The sequence below is a fragment of the Phodopus roborovskii genome, unplaced genomic scaffold (genome assembly GCF_943737965.1).
Source record: "Phodopus roborovskii unplaced genomic scaffold, PHOROB, whole genome shotgun sequence".
NCBI lineage: Eukaryota > Metazoa > Chordata > Mammalia > Rodentia > Cricetidae > Phodopus > Phodopus roborovskii.
In genome coordinates this window covers 1,799,621-1,806,021 of record NW_026126603.1, presented here as the reverse complement: position 1 = coordinate 1,806,021, position 6,401 = coordinate 1,799,621, and positions in this window count along the sequence as shown.

Below are 6,401 nucleotides of genomic sequence, written 5' to 3'. Positions count from 1 at the left end.
AACTTCATGATGTGAACATGACAGTTCACCTTGTGACATCCAGGAAGCAGAGAGGAGTCAAGGACAAGATAGCTCCTTCAAGGGCAGACTTTCTCCAACAAGTCTCTACTCCACTTTTTAATCACTTCCCCATAATGCCATCATACTATGAATCCATCATTGGATTAATTTATTGGTTAGGACAAAACCTTCAGGATCCAGTTACTTCCTACAAGTCTACCAAGAGACAACCAAACCTCTTACATATGGACCTGTGAGGGGCATTTCACATCTAAGTTGTAATATGTATCTACTGATGCCAGTGAATGAGAGATAATGGTTTGGTTGTTTTCTCACTCCATATCTTACCCATCCATAGGAATGATAAAACTTCTCTTACCCAGTGGCTGCAAGTTGTTTTTGCATGTCACAGCAGCTGATTTAATTATGTAGACCATATCATAGGTATTTGAATATTTGGCCCTTAGTTGGTGGTACTGTTGGTGGAGACTAGAAAGCCTTTAGGCAGTGAAACCTTGCTGGAGGAAGTGGCCACTGAGACAGGCTGTGAGAGCTGATAGCCTGGGCCTACTTCCAGTTTGCTTTCTCTATGCTTTGTGCTTTGTGTGACTCTAAGGTCCCCCACCCAACTTGCATCCAGATTACAGGATTGATCCCTGTACCGTCTCCTATTATTTCTAATTGTCTTCCATTTGACTGGCTATCTATTATTTAAATATTCAAAGACTTCAGAAACCTCATGGTACTGTTTCAAGATACCAAAGGAAGAACTAGGAAGTCTTTATGGGTGTTTGGACATTTTACTTAGTCCTTGGCTGTGGATGCCGGAAAGACAAGGATCCACACTGCACCTACCATGGGCAACACTTACATGTAAACAGAATGAAAAGTGGAATCCTAGTTCTTGTAACACGAATTAATTAAAGAACCAGAGACTAATATTGGGGTTCAAACATCAAGATGAAGCTACCAGTGAGCTTTTACCGGTAACAGGCTGGAGCGTTCCTTTTCTCAATGTTGCTGGAGAATGAATGCTTCTAATCTTCAGTGTGCCTGGAGAATGAATGCCTTACTCCTGTCTTCTATTCCTCCCTAATGCTGGGATTAAAGGTGTGTGATCCCAGGTGCTGAGATAATTTTTGTGTGAGCTGTTTCTCTTTAGGACTGGATCAATCTTATGCAGATCTGTTTGGCCTTGAACTCACAGAGATCTTGTCTATCTCTTAATCCTGAGCTTCTATGGCTTGTGGCTGACTTTGCTTTCTGAATCTTCAGGCAAGCTTTACTAAATCATAAATATCACTACAAGTACTTAAGGCTGTGTTAATTAGTTTCAAATGGGCATCCTCTGCTTGTCTGTTAGACACTATCCTCATTCTATGTTCCACTATCTTCAAAGAAAGGAAGTGGCTGGGGATGAGCTTTGCACACTAGTATCTATTCTTTCAGTCTCTGTGACTTCAGACACTGACATATTTCCCATGTTCTCCTCCAAAGTCTGATGCCTCTTTCTGGCTTTCTGTTCTTACTCTTCTCTAGATCATCCATGTGTCTCTGAGACCCAGTACCAGGCACTGTATCTGGTTGCTACAACAACAATATAATTCATCTCACAAGAACAGCAGGGTTAAATCTATTAGGACATCTGGCATCTGGTAACAGTGTCAACATCTGCCAAAGCATGCCAGGCTTTCCCTGGGCTTGGTAGAGGACTGGTGTGGTCTCTTTGCCACCACTGAAAGGACATATTTCCTCTCTTAATGCCACTCTTTGCAACCCCAGGCACTTTGGGCACCACTGAGCACACATTGCTTGCAAGAGGGCATGATGCACTAGCCACTTGGCTTTGTAGCTTTAGCTTTGCCACCAGGAGGCAACATCTTCAACTGGGCTTCTTCGAGCCATTTGATCTTAGCAATTTGATCATTGTCACTTTTAAGTGACTAAGGATTGGTAAGCCACATAATCTAACACCAAGTATTTGTATTACCTCATAATGCTTCCACAAATCTTGCCCTCACAGACTGTACCTATTCAGAAACCCACTGTTGAGTATGCCACTGAGGAAGCTACAGTATAGGGCTCTTGAAAATGACCCAACTGTCAATGCATTGAATTAGGGTCATTTTCCCTTGTTATTAGGATCCATAGTAATTGGAATTTTGTCCACTAATTCCTGGGACTTTAACTTTTATCACTGCAGACAGTCTCTGTCTTTGGAAAGTAGATTGCTGCCCTCCACTGCAAGGGGTTTTCTTTTACTTACCCATCAATGTACAATGCTTCCTTAGGGATCATTGGGTCCCTCCCTTCACTGGTGTGAACAGTCTGGCAGTTCATGGAGAAAACTACCCCATCTTCTGCCTCATATGTAAAGAAACCAAAAGTGTTAGCTATCTACTGAGAACAGGTTTTTATCCACCCATCATTGTCAAAGGTAACTTACTCCATTTGACTAAGGTACTCATTTGGGCAGTGACCATCCTTGGATGAGTTTGTATTTGGTGTAGTCATCCTTCAAGAGAGTCAGGACCTTCTCCTTCCCATACAAATTGCACACTGGAACTGAGCAAGGAAACTTTCAAATATGGATGAATGGGCCAGTTCCATCAAAACTAGAAAAATAGAAACAACTTTTTTTTTTTAAAAGTAAGTTTATATGGTCTTCTGACTTGAAGATATGTCCCAAGAGAACAGCCTTCCAACTTGGATACTTTGATCTGGGTCCACCTCTCATCACATTCATAGTGTTCATTATATCAGGTATATTTAAGACCTCCATACAGGGCCTTATTGTGGACCATTTCCCACATATCACTGGGATACCATCAGGGTTAGTTATTCCTTGTGTAACATGCAATTTAAGAAAAAGATAGCAGGGGATTTGGTAGGTTATGGCACAATAATAAGGATTGGGAAAAGCAGTCTGAATAGATATTTATTCAGGGAGAAATAACTTACAATAGAGACAGATGAATGTCAGAAGGTTCCTGGTCCCAAGGATGCCTCCAGATGCTCTCCTGTCCCCATCCAGCAAGCAAGAGAGAGCTCCGGGGTCACTGCCCCAGACCTAGTTCCCCCAGGTCACATCTGCTCCTGCGTGATCAGTGCAACAGGTGTGGACAGAGTGAATATCTCACTACAATTCCCCTTTTATTCTAAAGAAAGGATTGATACAAAACTATATACAAAACAGTGAATAACAAGTATGCTCTAAGAAAAGGAAAATCAAGAACGTACAAACTTAAAATCTACATGTCTAGTCCTAGGGTGAAGGTATCACAGAGTTTACAATAGAGTTGTCCTGAGCTGGAAAGCTTAAGTCTAGTACTTAATATATCTAACTAGGAAGAGAGAATAATAATTTTGATCTTCTAATCTTCAACCTCATCAAAGACCTGAGAAGGAAGATAACAATACTAGGGTAGGTAGGAAGTGCGGATGGGCAACTTCCAATTACAGCAAGGAAAGAAACAGCATGCTACCTGGACAGTCACCCAAGGTCTCACAGCAACGTTGGTGCAACCAGTTTTGGCTAAGGCCAAGAGGCTAAGACCTGACAGACCACAACAAAGCAGGGAGGTAGACAGGCTGTCTTACCCTCACTTGGCAAGGTTCAGCAGTCTTCTATGTTTTTTCTCCTGAAAGTACATAGGACACCACATCCAAATCAGTGGTTAAGGGGGGGCAGTTCTTTGCCCAAGAGGCCATTAGCCGAGGTGAGGATGGACTCCAGAAGGAGCAACAACAGTGCCCAACATATTTTCAGGAAATGTTCAGTGCTATCAGGAGCAATAGTCATGTCAATGGAGTACTAATATTAAGACATTTAAATGCCACCTTCTGCAGACCTATGAAGTGTTTGAAGATTAAGCATCTATGTCTGACTAATCTCATATGTATAGGAAACATGGGTGAAGATAATCTGTAATACTCAGGGACTTAGCTAAAAAACTTATTGAAACTTCCCTGAGTAAAGCAGGGACAAATACCTAAACAATATAACTACATGTAAATCTCTAAAACAGAGGTAGAATAGAAATGTCTTGACTAGAGGTAGAACTGTATAGTGCAGTATGATAAAAATATCCTAAATTCTATAGATATACAAAATGTCTTGAACATAAGTACAAGTATACATACATAGAATATGGTAAGGATATTGTGCACAAAACATCATAAATGGAAAGATTTTACACAATATGACAAAATATATAAATCATTCAGACAGGAAATATAAAATTAATTTTACATAGGTTACCACATATAAGAATCTATAACAATGTAAACTATAAGTAATAATTACCAAGATAATTCACAAAAAGATAAGCTAATCTACCTATATCCCATCTAAACCATAGCTTTCCCAACCATACCCTATACCTGTCTAAAAGAGATACCCAAGTCTAAGCATCACTTACCATACCCAACCCTAAGTAACTAAAACCAACCCTATGAAGATTAATATTATCTCTAAAAGCCAAGAGTATGGCAAGGGGGGTGTTGTTATCTTAAGATTACTTCCTGCCAAAATGGGACGATGATTGCTCCATGTGATCCTGTAGGAAGAAAATTTTTAGCAACAAAATTTCTTTCCAGAGAGTTCAAAGTTTGCTGTTAGGAATTGTTATTGTTCCTTGTGGAAAACTTAAACAACAATATCAACGTAAAAACTTCAACTTTTAAGGTATGCATATTGGGAAAGGCAACAATAAGCATGAAAATGTATATGAGGAAAATTGGAATTTCAGAGAGAAAACTGCATATAGGCAAATGGCAGTCCCCAGATTTTGTTTTCTTCTGCCTTTCACCAATTGGCTTCTTGATATAAGGCAGAAACTGTGAATTTAATCTTAACAACATGCTTGAATTTAGAGAAGGAAAGCCAAATCCAACTCCAAAACCAGCATTGGCTTACATGAACTGGAACTAAAGGAATACTAGATAGTAAACTTCTGACCTCAAGATAAAAGAGAAATAGATTTCTGTATAGAAATAGCTTACTAGAATTAAATATTTTTATCACAAACCAGATTCCTCTTCGTTAAGTGATTCTTTCTGGAGAGCTATCTTCTCTTCTGTAGGTACCTGCACGTTCAGTGTCTTTTGGCTGTTTAAAGATGGGTGTTCTCTGTTTTCCTGTAAAGACAAGAACTGAACACTTCCCCTACCTTTGAGAGGTCTCCATACAACTCATGGGAACTAATTTGTTGGATGACTTGTTATTTCTCTTCATTAAGATGTTTCTCTTGTTCAACTCGGACCTTGATCAATTTAGTTGGTATCCACAGCTTTTCTTCTCCTGTAGATACAAATACGAAACCCCTACCCCAACATAACACATTCCTGGTTTCCATACTGAGGTCAATACATCCTTGAAGTACACTGGTTTAGGTTAGAAGTTTTTTCTATTGTCCAGTGTCTTTCTGCAGCTGTTTTTCCTTTTTTTATCAGCATTAAGAAAGTTGAATGTTAATAAAGCATTATGTAATCTGTGTTTGGGTGTCTTCGTTCTCCCTGCCCATTGACAGAGCATTTCTTTTAAAGTACGATTGGATCTCTCAACCACTGCTTGTCCTGTAGGATTGTGTGGTATACCAGTTATGTGCTTTATGTTATAACATTTAAAAACTGCTTCAATTTGCTGGAAACATGCGCCAGAGCATTGTCAGTTTTTATTTGTGGAGGTATGCCCATAATGGCCATTACCTCTAATAGGTGTGTGATAACAGAATCAGCCTTTTCAGGGCTCAGAGCAGTGGCCCACTGAAACACTGAAAATGTGTCTATAGTGTGGTGCACGTATTTTAATTTTCCAAATTCTGCAAAATGAACCACATCCATTTGCCATATTCCATTCCTATTTATACCTTTAGGGTTACTGCCTGGTGGTAAAGGAGTTTGGTTATAGAATGAGCAAGTAGGACATTTCCTTACTATTTCCTTGGCTTGTTCCCAAGTGATGGAAGATCCTTTTTTAAACCTTTGCTGTTCACATGGTGTTTCTTATGAAACTCTGAGGCTTCTAGCATACTTTCTATTAATAATTGATCAATTTCATCATTGCCTTGTGCTAGAGGACCTGGCAGACCTGTATGGGATCTGATGTGAGATACACACACACACACACACACACACACACACACACACACACACACACACACACGATGAGTACTATTTCTGATGGTATCTTGTAACTGTATAAACAAGGAAGTTAATTCTGTATTGTCAGGAATAAATTGTGTAGTCTCAATGTGTAAGACTACTTTCTCTGCATATTGTTTTCTCCAACTATGAATGATTCTATGCTTTTAATATTCTCTTTCTTAGATATTATCTGAATGGCATGTAAACTACCTTCCAGAAACAATGTTCTATCCGCTAGCTTGCCATTATCCTCG